Source organism: Phaenicophaeus curvirostris, chromosome 1 (assembly GCF_032191515.1).
Source record: "Phaenicophaeus curvirostris isolate KB17595 chromosome 1, BPBGC_Pcur_1.0, whole genome shotgun sequence".
Lineage (NCBI taxonomy): Eukaryota > Metazoa > Chordata > Aves > Cuculiformes > Cuculidae > Phaenicophaeus > Phaenicophaeus curvirostris.
Window position 1 is genome coordinate 56,860,751 of NC_091392.1, and position 15,850 is coordinate 56,876,600.

Genomic DNA, 15,850 nt, shown 5'->3' on the forward strand with positions numbered 1-15,850 from the left:
TCCATGGTGCTCTATAGAAGAACAATATTGAGTTTCTCTAGGAAAACTCGTCTGCCATCCCCATCACTACTGCTATAAGCTCCTCAGGCCAAGGACATGTAAACTCCTCAGGCCTCACTACACACATAAATGATGCCTGCAGCAAAGAAACACCAAACTCATCTGGGCTTCTGGGTTTAAATGTATTATAAACACTTACATTAAGACTTTATTATTAATATAGCAGTGGTAATCCTGAAAAATGCTTTTCTTTCATTTTTTTTCTTCTGTCTCATAAAAACACAGGCACACACACCCTGTTCACACAGGCTTTCTTTGGCTGCCATCGCCACCACACACTGACCTTTGAAATATGGAAATAAAAGTGCTCAGAAATAAAGCTGGCAGCACAAGCAGCCTGGCTGTCGTCATTTAGAATCTGAAACAAGCAGGGGCATAGTTTGCAAGCTGTCTTCATAATTACTTGAAGCAGTTGTCATTCTGGCTCTAGCTTGTTCATTACACCCGAAACAAACAGCTGATATTTGTTAAAGTACATAAGCCACTTTGTTGAGGCAGGGTTCTTTATTGTGAGGAACCCTGCAGCTGCGAGTCACATGCAGTTCATAGTAATTCCTGATTTCCTTTGCTTTATTTGCTCCCCTGCATTCCCTTTACAGCAATGTCTTTTTTACCAGAAAGAGAGAGAAGGAGTAAAAAAAAATACATATATATACACGATAAGGTAAACATTAGCTAACATAAAGCTTGATATGCTTAAGGTTTATGACCCAAATCTTGTTCCCATTAAATAAATACTTTTACTGTGGTAAAGAATGCTTAGCAATAAGAAAGTCATGGATGGAATTTGATGCTGCTACACTCCAGTGAAACAACTGCTGCTTACAGTTCAGTGCCTTCCCTCTGCAGTAGCCTGAAGGGGAAGTGAATGGATGACATCAATCTAAGCTGAGACAGGAGGCTTCTGGGAAGCCACTGGGCATTATTCCACATATGTTTCAACCTCTCCAGCACAAGAATTGACTCTTTTAGATGATTATCATATACCCCAAAATCCTCAGCCTTTGGATAAATATAAATCAACAGCATTATTAAAAAAAACTAAATAACAGGTATTAGAGGAAGAAAAAAATGCAGACTAAGTAATGATCTTTTCTTTGCTCCCTTATCCTGAAAATTCAGGCTCTGGTAAGTGTTCTGCAATATTCCACTTAAGAATGGTCAACTGGCTAATGGTTGTAGCCTTCTCTGAAGAACCACTGGGTGGCTGAATGGGAAAAATCACCTTTTGGTCCGCAGTTAACAAGTCTCTGTGACTGCAGGTGGAGATGAAGGAAGGAATGGAGAAGATGTGCAGAAAGCAGAGCTGTTTCATCTGGGATGTAAGAGGGAAAAAAATCCTATCTAATAAGACTCTTTTCAAGACTCTGACAGCATGAGCTTAAAAGAATAAAGACAAGAAATGAGCTCAGTAGGCCAAAGAAGTTGACACAGTCTTGCACAAGTCTAAACTGTTAAATAAGGTCTAGATATTTGAACAGACATCTCAGCTTGATCAACTTCACAGCAAAAATCCCTGAAAGAAATAAAGTAATTCCTTTTGAAATAAAGATGCAGAATAAAAAAAAAAAACCCAAAACAATTAAAGCATTTTAAATTTAGTGTATTTAATTTTGGAGGTGTTTAAAAGACAGGTGATGAGGTGCTGAGGAGCATGGTTTAGTGACTGATAGGAATGGTTGGACTTGATGATCCTGTGAGTCTTTTCCAACCTAGCGATTCTATGATTTATACATGTAAAACCCCTGCTTGGAAATCTTGCAAATGGTATGAAAAATGTTATTGGTTATCTTCTTGGAGGGGAAGAATCAGCTGAGGTATTGTTACTATAACTCTTTAAAATATGCATAAGGCAAGCAGTAAAGGTGAGAAAAGACCAGCAAAGGGAGAAGGTGTGATTTATTCCTATCCCGTTGAGTTGTACTTCCAAGGTCATTGGTGTGGAAATATAAGCCCATCACATTTTCTCGTCTAACACCTGTGTATCCAGCAAACTTGTTCCAGTACTGAGCTATCTGAGATAATGCATTTATCTACACAGCAACTGACAAAATATTTTCTCCAAGGATGTTAATCAATCTTTCTGTTAAACTTAAGACAACGTAAAAGGCAGAAGGAAAGTGAGGTGCAGTTCAAGGAGATACTAGACAGTCTCACAGGTTGGGTTGGTAAAGCCTTGTATTACTTAAAAACTTCAATAAAGCCAGGGAAGCAGGTGAAGACCCATGGGTTCTTCTGTCACAGAAGTGGTCAAGAAAGGAAAGCTCAGTGGCATGAAAGTGAGTAGAGGGTGAAACTCATTACATGAAGTTCACTATCTTTCATTCAATCACTTCCAGTACTCTACTGAAAATCTATAAAAATGCAGTATGTAGAACAAGTTACCCTTTCGTTATTCATGATTTGGGCAAGGTGGACTGGGGTTAGTTAAAATTCAAAGTGAAAAGCATCTTAATTTAACGATTATGTAACCAGCATATATTGAACCCTTAGTATCTGGTTTGCCATACCACAAAATATATTTTAGGAAGACAAGATCGAAAAGCAAACTTCCAATCAGGGATTTTTTTTTTTTTTTCCTTTATTTTGTCACTGTCCTTCTGTTTCCTGGGTGTATTCTATTATTTAAATATTTTACAAAGATAGGCAGTCTTCTCCCTCAATTTAAATCCCGGTAAAAGAGCATTAGAAAAAATTGACAAGACTATCATTCAAAGGACAGGGTCACACTAGTGGCTTGTTACTTCATTTTCATGACAAAGATTGCATCTGACATTTAATACCCAACATCTTTCAAGAAATATAGAGAAGTGCACCACCATTTTGACCTTTTCTTTGCTCTTTATTCCTGATTGGTCCACCCATTCCACTCTTTCCTAAGCATTATAGCCCTGTCAATCAGTGAAATAGAGATTACAGTCCACTGTGAAACAATACACATTTAAAGGAGGCACTATTAAAGTTTTTAGGCCCCACATTTTCTGTAGCTTAAAATTGTTACAAATGGACCACTAGAAACTATTTCCTTTTTTGTACTTTTCTCCAGCCTCTTGCAACAAATTACAAAAATAATAAAGTCTTCAGAATTGGTGAAGGTACTGTGGCCACAGCATCTAATGACATCCCTAGGCAACTGGTTTGCATGAGGAATGGATTTGGCATGACTAACTGAGGACGTTCATAGAGAGGCAGAGAGTTTTTCTCATTTATAGATCAACTTTGTGCTACAGCAGTTTTATTTCCCTCACTCTTGTTCTCACTCTGTTTCTGCCTGCTCTGTGTATTTTGTGGGTAGCCTAGGTGAAATTTAAATTAAACTTCAAAAATATCCACCTGTAAAAAACATTGATCAGTGATGCCTAGTTCTTTATCTGCACTTTTCAACTGCAGATCTCAAAGCAGTTCCCAGAAGGGGTATTTTTATGAGTACCCTATGTTTCATTCAGAGGTCACTGTGGAACCAGGCACAGAACTCAGTGTTCCCCATTCCCCAAGCTGAGTGTGCTTCCCTAGGAGCCAAAATCATTACTGAAAATGCATGAGAAAAGACATAATTTGGGGCATGTAGGAAGGTAACATCTTGTTTATTCACTGTTGATGTATTTTATCACAAAAGAAACAGTGATTTGTATACTACAATTCATGACAATGACAAGTAGATTAAGAAGTTTATGGCTACTTGTGACTCACATCAGCTCTGAATTATGTCCTGCAGTGACCAAACTCATAGCCATGTTACTGAAGATACAGTGAAATGCCACTGAAGTTGTCATGTTGTCATATAGTTAATGCAATAGCACACTGTGCTGTTAGCAAACAAAACAGATTCTCTTCATACAAAGGAGGGAAGCAGAGTAAAGAAGATATGATATGGACAAGTGAGAATGGCAGGGAAGTTATTGTAAAAAATGAACAGACAGCTATATGGAGAGTCTGAATGAAAAATTTAAATCTGAAATGGAATAAAAACAAAAAGAAAAGAAAAGAACCCCCATGCTGTTTGTTGTTGCTGACACAGAGTTAGTAGTATGTATATGCCATGGATACAGTGAGCACACTGCGAAGAGTTATTTCTCCTCAGCACTTTATATGTCAGTAAGTCTTTGCTAGACTGGTAATGCAGTAGTCATAAGCTGTTTCAGAATTATTTTCTGAAATAAAAGCAGATACAATACTGCTTATTGTATCTGTTTTTCTTTTGAGCTAGGATGAAGGTTCATTAAGAATAATTTTTAAAATTTGAATTTTATTGGACATGTAGTTCTTCAAAACTGATCTGTTTATGGATGCTTGATGGTTTTGATGAAGTTTTCAGCAGGAAAAGAATTGTACAGCTCAAGATTTTGAAAGTTCAAGAGTTTCAAGAGTTCAACAGGCATAGCATTGTGCCTAGGGCACTCAGCTGAGATCTTGGAGATATTAGCTCAAGGATGTTGTCCGTGTTCCAAAGCCACTCTTGAACTTACAGAGTACAGGCTAATCCTTGGTGATGTATTCTCCTCCCCTTAGCCTTTTCCAACAAAAAACTGAACAAACAAACCAAAGAAATGAAATCCAAAAATAATTTTACAAAAAGCTTGATTTCATCCCTGTGAGGAATGAAAGAAAAAACAAACATACAAAAAATACTATGGAATAAGAATTCCCAGCCCCATTTTGTGGAGGAGGAAATAAAAGCAGGTGAGAAGAGCAGCTTTCCAAGAGCTGTAATGCGCACTCCTGACGGAGGGTTAAAAAAAGCTAGGAGCTTTTACTAGTACTCACAGCACAGGGCTCATTTTTCTGGGAAATATATTTACTGTCAGTCAGCCCAGTGTTTGTGCCAAAGCTTTCCTCTCAGAACGTTTATACAGATAAACTTCCTGTTTCTCCCAGAGTGCCTTCTGAACCCTCTGCCCATGGTAAGAACCCTCCTGGGAACAAGATGTCAGGGTGATACTGGGGTCCCAGCCATGAGAAATAAAGACAGGTACTAACCACAGTACTGGCATACCCTTTCTAAGATGTGCATGTTGGCAGGAACAAATGGAGTAGCACTCTGGCTGGGAGTGACAGGAACCCAACGCATGTTCTGGCCAGGCTCCACTGATGAGGGTTGTAGGCTGCCAAGGTCCCCTCCGCACCCTTCCTCAGTGCTTTCTGCTGTTCTCTCTCCGGACATTTCACAAGGACTTTTTTAATAAATTGTTTTTCACTTCATTATTCCAGAGACTTATATTCCTGGAAATTTGTCTTGCCATCTACCAACTGGAGAACTGCTCATCTGCTAGTACTGGCTCTTGCTCATGTTCCCAGTTTGTAATTGGAGCCAAAAATCTCCAATTTTAATATCAGATTTAAGTTGTCTTTCTGTCTTTCTGACTCCTGCCTTCTTTCTCCTTCTTTGATATTTGTGTTTTTCCCTCCCTTTCCAGCTTGAACTTGTGGTACTCGTGGCTTAATCCTGAAAGCATCTTGTCTTGACTGAAAGGCACCCCACTGAAACTCATATGACCCAGGAAGAACTGAGACATTTCAAAAGGTGTACTCACTGAGCAACACACTTAGTCTGATCTGGACTGAATTTTGAAGCATTAAGAAGGCTGGTAATTAGACGGAAAAATGTGCTTGAAAAGCTGGTCTTATGGACATGCTGTGTTTTAAGCTGATGGTGTCAGGAAAACATCTGTAGGTTCTAGGCTTTGTTAAAAGCTATAGGTTACTCACATTAACTTTGTATGACCTAAAATATCAGCCGATGTGGGCATTTTGGAGAATGCTTGCTTTGTTTCTAGGTACTTTTACTTCAGTATTAAAAAGAAAAATATACTTAATCCATATTTGACAAGAATTTTACATGATTTTGGGGAAAGCTATTCGATTAAAATGAGATTCTGATACATTTAGCGCTGCTGAATGACGCCTTATTCTCCATTTCTTTCAGTACTACTATGTGGCTATTGTCTCATTTTCACGACCAGCAAGGCAATCTTTTTGTACACTGTTTATGCACAGAACAAATGTTCTCGTTGCTTACTCACTCCTCAAGGTACGGGCAAACTTCTCAAGTTCCAAAAAATATCACAGCCTTCAACTCCCAACCTTTCTGTCTTCTCTTCCGTCTCTTGTTGCTTTTCCTCCAAGAGCTATCTTTTATTATTACATTGCTTACTGTTCCACGGGGTAATAATATCTTAGTTTCTTCCATATGAAATCAAAAGAGATGTTAAAATTTCTCTTGACCTTTAAAGAGGTTTTGCTTTTTTCTTTTTTGGTTAAAATTCTGCCCAAGTGATGCTTTAACTTCATTTTGTGAGGAAAATTTTTTGCTCAGTGTTGCTTTTGTTTTTTTCTGTGTTCCTTTGTGTGGGTTACTTGTATGCTGAAGGTAGTTTTCAGAACACTTTTGTCAGAGTGGGGAAACAAGTATTTGATGTTGTGAGTGACGTTCTTGTCATGAAAAGTTTTTTCTCAGAGGAAGGTTTATGTGGCTTTTACTAGAGATGGGACTTAATCTATCAGTGAGATGCAAGTGAGTTACAAACTTTGGTTAAATATTCAGATAATGTCTATGAGAATTTATTCATTAACTGGATCCTCCCAGACAAGCATATTTAGTAACAGCTGTCATCTGTTTCACTCTGTGCTTTTTTGAACCACAACCACAGCAATCTTGGATATCCCAGCATTCACACTGCAGGTAATTTCAAATCCATGATTCATAATTTTTCGTCTTCATGCTTCCTGTATCTTGGGTACCACAGCTCATGGAAAAGTGTCTTGGGCAAGGGAAGGACTTGGCAATGGGGGAGCAGCAGCATGCCAACCCAGCCCCAGCACAGAGACAGTGCGAGCTTTCCCCAAGACACCACACTGGAACCCACACTGAGCCACTATTAAAGCAACATTTCCCAAGACAGGAGTGTGCCTGAGCTTTCGGGTGTTCGTCTTGGTAGAGCACAGACCTTTGCAGCCCAAATACAGTTGTTTTTCTTTCCTCTGGGTTGTATTTGGGGACTTTGGTTTTTTTTTTTTTCTCTTTTATTTTCAAAACCCTCAACATAATTTATGTGAAACACACTGGGACTTGATGACACTCAGCCTTCAGGCTCATGCCTGAGAATGCACCTAAGTGTAAATTATTGCACAATAATTCAAGCCCTGTCTGGTCTTATTGCTTAATAAAATTAACATTGTGATATGAACCAAAATGTCTTCAAGTAAAATTGCACTTTTTCAAGAGTTCAGTTGAAAGGGGGAAAAAAAAGTCCAACAAAAAAACAAGCAGGTCTTTATGACTGAAGTAAAATATAACTCTTTCATCTCAAGTGTTTCTTTTCCCTATTTAAAAGCCAGCTTTTTGTCTGTAAGTAATGTGAGATGCCTTATTATGCATACTCTGTGTCATTTCATCATTCAGAAGAAAAGCAAAACCAGAAAGTTCGAGGATTTTATCTTTAATGAAAAACTGGGTTTTTTCCAATTTTTTTTTTTTCGTAATGCTAACAGTAAAAGGAATACTACACTGTGATAAGCAAAATACCTAGGAGACCTCGGAACTTTGTTACCCACTTCTTAAAATGTTCCTAAAATAAAAGTGATGCAGGAGTTCCTGAGTGCTGTCTTGGTGACAAACCAGGGAGTCATTGCTCCTCTTACTTTAAAATGTGTACAAATACACACCAGCACATAAGGCAGTGTGAGGAAGACTAACTGAAGATTCAGAGCCATGAAATATATCAATTAAACTGACAGGAAGGCTTAAGAATTAAAGATGTTAAAGGTCTTAAGGCAGAGAGCTCATTTGCTCTTTCATGGCTGTAGGAGAAGATGGACTTATACTGGAGAAGTCAGCTTGTTACAGGGTCCAAGTATACAGCTTTCTGCATCTCAAGAAATTGCATTGGCTACACAGAGACAAGCCACAGATCAAGCAAACACTTGTATAAACAACTTGCAACTGAAGATACAGAAATTAATTTCTGTATAACTTACCATTAGTTTTAGGTCTTTTCCTACCCTATGGAAAAGATACAATTTATTCTTAGGCTAAAATTCCAAATGCATGTTCATAGTTTTGGGTGTTTTTATTTCTTGAATTTAATGAACCTCTCTGTCCCCCAGATAAAAAGAAATAACACTGCTCATACCAATTCTTGTCAAGACAAGAAGATCATTTAAACCAGACTTTGTGATGTTTAATACAGTAAGCCTGTGAGTGGTGCCATGGAGATTATTTTGCAAATGAACAGAATCTTCTTAGAAGAAAAAGTCTGAGTCTGAAAGCAGGTATTTATTAAGGTAGCCCCAAGGAATGACAGTGCAGTAACTGCTGGGAAGCACAGAATAAAAAGAAAAAAAAAGAAAAAGGTCTACAAGTGGAACTGAATGAAAGAGAAAAAAAACCCAAGGCTAGACTTTGTCAACCTCATATACGTGCTAATATATATATATAAAAAAAAGTGAATTTGAATCAAAATCAAAGACAGAAACTGCTGGGTCTGCTCTCTGCACACCTTTGAACTGGCCTAAGCATGCCTCAGTTTAGGGTGGGAAACATGCATGAACTAGTTTGAGGATTTCACAATTATGAAAACTAAGGAGCCTTTTGTTTGTGTATTTTGTTTAGTTAAATGTAGCACCATGCACACCTTGTCAAAAAGGGTTTGATCAAGTCTTTATGTACTTTTAAAAGGCAAGTAAACAGACAGAGAGGCACTGACTGGTTTATCTCTCCAGGCAACACACTGGAAAAGTAAACCTACTTTCCTCTAGCCACTACTTTTTAAATGGGTTCTATACAGTGTAAACTGCACAAGAAGATCTTCATGTGGGCTTGCAAGAACTCCCTGAGGCAGGTTCAGTAGAAGGTCTTGGTCACCATTTGTGGGACATGCCATGCTAAGGAAATCACCTTCTATACATTCTCCTTTCTACATTCTCAGTATCCACCCTCAGGCCTGGAGACAGAGGAGCAACAGGGCAGTCAGTGCAACTATCACAGAGTGCTAATGCAAAACAGAAATAAAAGGCACAGTTCCCACAATGAGGAAGAGTTCAACATGAATAGCTTGAAAAAAATAGAAAAACTTGGACAGAATGAAAAAATAATTAGGTCACTGACTCTAAGCCAGGAAAAAATACACACAAGAGGAAATTAGAACAGCAGAAGTATTTTATATTAGCTCATCCAAAGATGTAATGTGCATGGGCAGCAGTATGTTCTGTCTTCTGGAAAACTATTATGGGCAGGAAAGACTGTTAGGAATTTCTATGCCATCTCCACAGTGTAACCAGTCCTACCCAACAAATTACACATATGGCAGTATACATATGATATGAGATATCCTTTATTAAGCTTGAAAGCCAAGTGCTGGACTGACCCCTAATTAAAAACAGCACAAAACCTGCTTGTTAACCCTTTTATACCATGCATTACACACACATTGGCAGAATACCATCAAGGTTACAAAGAGGCACTCGACATTATTATTCTCCTCACTGCACATATGGATATTTACTTACACGTTAATATTATTCCACATTAAAATGACTGTCTCAGAGGCTGGAAGGAAGCTACAAGGCTTCCTTATTGCAGATGGTGTATGCAGCATGGGATGCGATATGTAACAGGTTGTAGAAACCATTCCCAGGCCTATGAAAGGTACTAAATGATTGGAAACAGTCTGCACAGAGTTACCAAAGGAAAATAGTGTTTGTACAATGTGATTGCCTCCTGCAATGAAAGACTGTGGATAAGAGCAGATAAGGGGAGAGCCGTAAAGATTGTTTACCTTGATTTCAGCAAGGCTTTTTACATACTCTTCCACAGTGTCCATATAGCTGAGGAGATGTGACCTAGATAGATGGACACAAGGTTGGTTGGAAAACAGCTGGACTGTTGGTCTTGAAGACTTGTACTCAGTGGTCTGAAGTACAGCTGGTGGACAGTTGTGAGTGTGTTCTGTGGGTCAGTACTGGAGTTACATGTCTAACATCAACAGCAACCTGACTGACGTGAGAAAAGGAACTCTTAGCAATCTCATGGATGTCACCGAACTGGAGAAAGCAGCTAACATAGGAGGATAGGGCTATCATTTAAGGGGATCCAAAATCTGGAGAAAAGGACTAGACAGCAAGTCATGAAGCTGAATAAATGCAAACAGTCCTAAACCTGGGATGGAATAACCTCATGCAAAACCAGAGGTTGGGAACTGTCTTGTTGAACAGCAGCTCTGCAGAAAATATTCTGGATAGTCATGGTGACAACAAGTTGAACATGAATGAGCAGATTATTATTGCAGCAATGAAGGCTAATCATATATAGAAAGAAGATAACCAGCAAGTCAAAGGCAGTGTTTATTTCCCTCTACTTATCGCTCCTGAGCTCTTATCTGGAATATTCTGTCAAGTTTGGGACCCTTCCATATAAGGCGAACTGGAAAGAGTCCTCTGGAATGCCAATGAGAGATTATCAGATCCAGAGCATAGAACAAGAGGGGCTAAAAGAACTGGTTTATTTAGCTGGAGAAGAGGCCTAAAGGGGACTGTCCTCCGCTGCCTAAATGGGATAATAGAGAGTAGTTTTCAGAGGTGAACAGTAAAAGGACAAAATGCAGTGTATGATGATGCACTTGAGAAAGCGACATTTCAATAAGCGTAGTGAAGCACTGGAAGAGGGCTCCCAAGAAGCAGTAAGATCTCCTTCATTTGAGATCCAGAGAACTCACCTGCACAAGGCCCTGAGCAACTAAATCAAACTTAGGAAGCTGGCACTGCTCTGAGAGGGGAGATGGACTAGGTGATTCCCTTCTGACCCAGATTTTTCTGTAGTTCTACATACCTGAAGAATCTAAGGCCTGTATCATACATAAACACAGCACACCCTGACTGGTGAGGGACCCAGCAGATAAACTCTGCCTACAGCTAGTATCTGCTGGTCATGGGAACGTGCTTGCTTTTGGAAACTGCAACGCCTATGAAGTGGTTGTAGCACTTCAAAGGTGCTTTGAATTCCCAACCCTTACCTTGCAGGAAATATTCTGTTCATTTGCTCCAATTCAAAAGAATTGCTCTGCAATCTATTTTCTGAAGTGTCTGTGAGAACAAACCAACATACAGGAAAGAAAATTAAGAATCGCATGACCAAGACAACAAGCAAGTAGAGATTGGCTCTATAGTCAATTGATAAAGGCATTGAAGTAAATGAAAAAGAATTGGTAACAATTAAAAATGGGAAGATCAGAAGGTCTCTGGTCCCCAGCATATTCATCTGTTTTACATGTGAGAACAGAAAAAAACCTAGGTCTTCTCTTCTTGCTGAGATAATTTTTCCATCTGTTTCCCCATTAATAAGAAGGGAAAGGCATCATAAGAAAAAGAAATAATAAGAGAAAAAAAGTTATAACTTACATTAAAGAGACTGGAGAATCGAATGCTTTTCCTTTTTCAGCTATAGATTGTCAATAGGGATACAGGGCCAGTTCCTCAAAGCGACATTTCACAAGCAGTGGGCTATAACAGGAGTCTTTTCTTGACACCTGGAGATCAAACACAGAGAACACTGATCTGTTTCCAAGTGTAACTGGAGCCAGTCGGAACTCTATTGTGAATTTACAGGCTACAGCTATTTAATATTCCCAGGACCACTCACTGCTTCTGGAACCAACTACATTGGAGTGCCTTTGTCCACATTTTTCAACTCAGCTTCCAAACCAGCATGGACTTCTCCACAGTGTCTACTGGGATTAGCTCCCAGCCTGACTCAACTCCTGCACTCAAGAATTGTCAAAGAGCAGTTGGCATAAGCCAAAACCATGTCAGAAACTGTTCTAGTATTTCAAAACAAGGTTTGCATGGTCACTAGAGCATAAAGCTTACACTTACATGTGGAACAATGAGAAAAAGTAAGATATTTAATAAATGGTTGTGACGCAAATATTGTTCTCCTCACATAGTAAATATAGTTCTTCTGTGCTAACCTTCCAAATTAGCCCTTCAAATCTTCCCTCTTTCCTTTCTTTTCTGAACTACTGAGTAGGTATGCAAGATAAGATCTTGGTTCAGCACTGATCAAAATCAGTAAGATCCCCATTAATCCTCCTGCCTGTCTTCTTTATCTGTTGTGGCATTTAAAACTTCTATTCCAAACTCCTTGTGCAAGGGATCAATTAATCTCATATTTCATATCACAAAATCCAGTCAGGACCCAACCCAGGCTAGAACTGCTTTGCAGAAAATAATAAAGATCATCAAAAACCATAATAAAGTTTTTGAACTTCTGCAGGGTTTTTTTCAGACAGAAACACTGCTTTAAATAGTTCAGTTTTTTTAATTTACACTGGCTTTTTCTCTCAGTTCAGGAAGACTGACTTAAATATCTTTACTGTTTATTTGGATCATCAAACAGGAAAAACCTTGCAGTTCCCTAGCTCAAGGAATCTAGGTCTAAATAGTGATAGAGATATCTCTAAGGTGTCTCTAACTTATAGCATTTTAGAAACAATTACTTGAGGCAAAAGGAGAGGTCCACAAGCATTTGCTTCTAAGTGTCAGACTAACAGGCCTCAAGTCTTTATAATACCTCCAGTTTTTCCTAGAATATATTCTTCTTGAATCTAGCACAGGCTCTATTACAGTGGACTACTCTATGACTGCCTTACATTTCCTTTGTGCTAATCTACAATGAGTAAACTGATAGGTTAAAGATACTTTGAAAAAAAAGGTTTTATTTTTTCTGTAAAAAAAAATATTTTGACTGCAACTGTAGCTCTGACAAAACTCAGTCATTGAGCATCCTTGCTCCTGTTCCATAATTTCACACACCAACTAGGAAACCTGAAAGACTAAGCGCACAGATCCCCAGTGCCTAGTGTACCACAATGGATGTCCAGGCTTCACTCAGTCAGAAATGCCCCATTGTGAAAGAATCTTGCATGCAGATGGCATAATGGAAAAATCTTTTTTTTTGTGAAAAAGTACCAACTTTTTGCCAAAAGGAATTCTCAAAAAATGAGGGGTTTTTTTTGAAAATGGAAGTAAATCTTTATAAAATCTTAATCATCTAGGCTGCCAGCTACTGTAGAGAGACAAATGCTTTGTGAACCATGTAGCTGGAGAGACACCAATTCAGAGAGATAAAGAATGTGTCAGCCTCAGAAGCTGGGCATACCAGGAATCCCTGGAGCAGGAGAAATCAGGTAGCCCAGCAGGCCTAGCTGTCAGAAGGCATTGGCTTCTTTATTGTCAATACTTTTTTAGTAGAAATAACTTTCAGCATTTTCAACAGAATCTCATTCTCAGAAACTCCAACAGTACCCCAAAAGTATTGTAACTCTGCCAGATGTGAATGTCAGCATGAGAATGGAGCTCACCTTCATAAAAGAAAGGGAAGTAGAAGGCTGGAGGAACTCCTATGTCTCTAAGAAAACGAGGTACCAGGGAGGTGGTTGAGTCACCTTCCCTGGAGGTGTTTAAGGCACGGGTGGACGAGGTGCTAAGGGGCATGGTTTAGTGTTTGATAGGAATGGTTGGACTCGATCCAGTGGGTCTTTTCCAACCTGCTTGTTCTATGATTCTATAGGTCCCAAATGTTCTTTGCTACTTATTCTATGGCAGAGAAAACACTTCTCAGTAGCAGACAGGTTTTTTTTTGCAGGGACTAATCGGACCACGATAAAACAAGGGATGACCATTCTATTTGGCAGCCCAGGCCAGAGTGGTTCCCTCCAGGAAGACTAAAGACAGCACCTTCTACAAGGTCAGAAGCGCTTTGCAGATGCTGCTGCACTGATCTGTGATGCAGCCTCATTGCACAAGTTTAGGACATTCACAACTTGGGCTAGAGCTGAATTAATTGATGCAGAACAACAAAGTAATTGTAACTTTATTTAGATTCTATGCTGTTGTCAAGCTTATAAGTTTCTATGTCCTTTCCCAGAGAGCGGTTCCCTTGCTTACATGTTGACTTAGAGCTGTTACAAGTTCAAAGCATTCTTTAGGTTTATGGACAGTGAGTGTCTCATAAGAGTGACTGCAGGAGGATATTTTTTTCTCAGCCTGGACAGAGACCACACCAGTTTTGTGGGAAACCTAGTCCCACTGGGTCCAAATTTTGTTCTTATCATAAATTGCCAAGAAGACAGATACATATGGCATTGATTCAATGGGATACAACACACATTTATTATGTATGACCACAACATGATCAAGTCCTTCAAGGCTTGACCTAACATTCCTTCCTTCTATTTGACTTTTCATCCTGCTTTCTTTCTTATCTCTGGCCCCTGATTCTCTCTAGACATCATCTTCTACCCCAAGAACAGTTCTTTATCTCAATCTCACACTGTCTCTGTTCTTTCTATGGTTGCAATCTCTCTGAATTCACATTATCCCCCCTTTTAGGCCAAGGGAAGGCCTGAATCTCAAAAATCAATAGGGAAGTGCAAGAAAAGTAGCTCAATCCAGACCTATCCACGGGCAGCTCCTTTTATCTTCCTGAGATGAAATGTCATTTCTGTAACAAGTGCCTTTTCACTTGAAATCCATCTTTTCAATGATGAAATAACATTTCTGAAAGCATCACATCAGAGAGGATGGTACTTTGGGGATACAGTGATAATAAGCATAGCAAGTGACAGAGGATAATCTCAGCAAAGCATTTAGTAAGGTAGGAAGCACAATACCTATTCAACCTTTGATTAAGTAGAAAACTTCAAACTGGGATTAAGCCAAATCTCTAAAAAAGGCAACCAGCTACCGGGGCATATAGAGAGCTATCCTCAGAAATTCAAAGACTCCAAAGGCTCTGGATGTTTTTGCTCCAAAAAGACTTATCGTGGCCAAAATACTAGAATGCAATTAATTTTAATTATTTTCCATAGAGCTGGTAACTTCCCATTTCAAAATCCAAGGCAAAAATATGAATCAGTAAGATATCCCTCTTGGTTTATCATCTTTCAAAAGGATCCCATGACAGTATTGTGATCCACAACCTTAAATTCTTTGAATTCAAGCGTCTACCCCAAAGCACATGTAATACCACAGTTGTCATTAACATGATGAGTCACAATAAGGCCCTTAAATTTTTGGAAAACCAGAATCCTACTTTTTCCTTGTTTCTTAAATAAATAGGAAGAACACGGTTAAAAATAAAAAAATAATAAAACATTTTTACTATAAATGAGTAGTTCTGCCCTAGCTGCCATCAAGCATTATGTTTCAGTGCTAGACTTCTATAGCACACCTGGATGACTTATGTTTCCTTTTAATTTGTGCAGTTCCTGGAAAATAAAATGCCTCATTATGTTCTGCAATGCAGTAGCATTTATGTAGGGTGCCCGAAGTATCTAATCATCACAATGCTTTCATTTTATTTCACTAAAATGAACAGGCAGGCGCAGAAGATATTTAGCTTTTAGTTTTTAAAGGAACAGTTGGCATTCATAATTTACAGTATTTCTATTATTTCAGCTAAGATGATTAATAGAAAACAACTGTTGTCTGGCAGATTGCATTTAAAACTGTACTATTGAACACAATCCCAATTACTATGAAATAAGCAATGTACAAGGAATATCATTACATACATTTCAGGCAGAGAAACAGCTGCTAAAATTTAAGACAAGTAATTGTATAAAGTTCAAATAATACTGGCAGAAAATCCACCCATTTTGCGAAATCCTCCACTTTGAAAAAAGAAGGTTTTTTCTGTTGCAGTAGAATAGATCTAAAAGTGAAATAAAAAATGCATTTAGCCTTTCTTGTTGTGCTGTGGAAAGAAGGTATACTTTGCGATTAAGTTTGGAAACCA

At 38.7% G+C, this 15,850-nt stretch overlaps 1 long non-coding RNA gene across 2 annotated transcripts in view; it reads right to left on the bottom strand.

Annotated features, from left to right (window-relative positions):
* Positions 1-15,750, bottom strand: part of LOC138721488 (uncharacterized) — a 31,868-nt gene extending 16,118 nt beyond the window's left edge. For both annotated transcript variants that reach the window (XR_011337560.1, XR_011337561.1), the window contains exons 1-3: positions 15,627-15,750; positions 11,452-11,579; positions 11,067-11,136 (exon numbers count right to left, since the gene is read on the bottom strand). This is a non-coding gene — a long non-coding RNA (uncharacterized lncRNA). The remainder of the gene's footprint in view (positions 1-11,066; positions 11,137-11,451; positions 11,580-15,626) is intronic.
* Between the last annotated feature and the right edge of the window lie 100 nt (positions 15,751-15,850).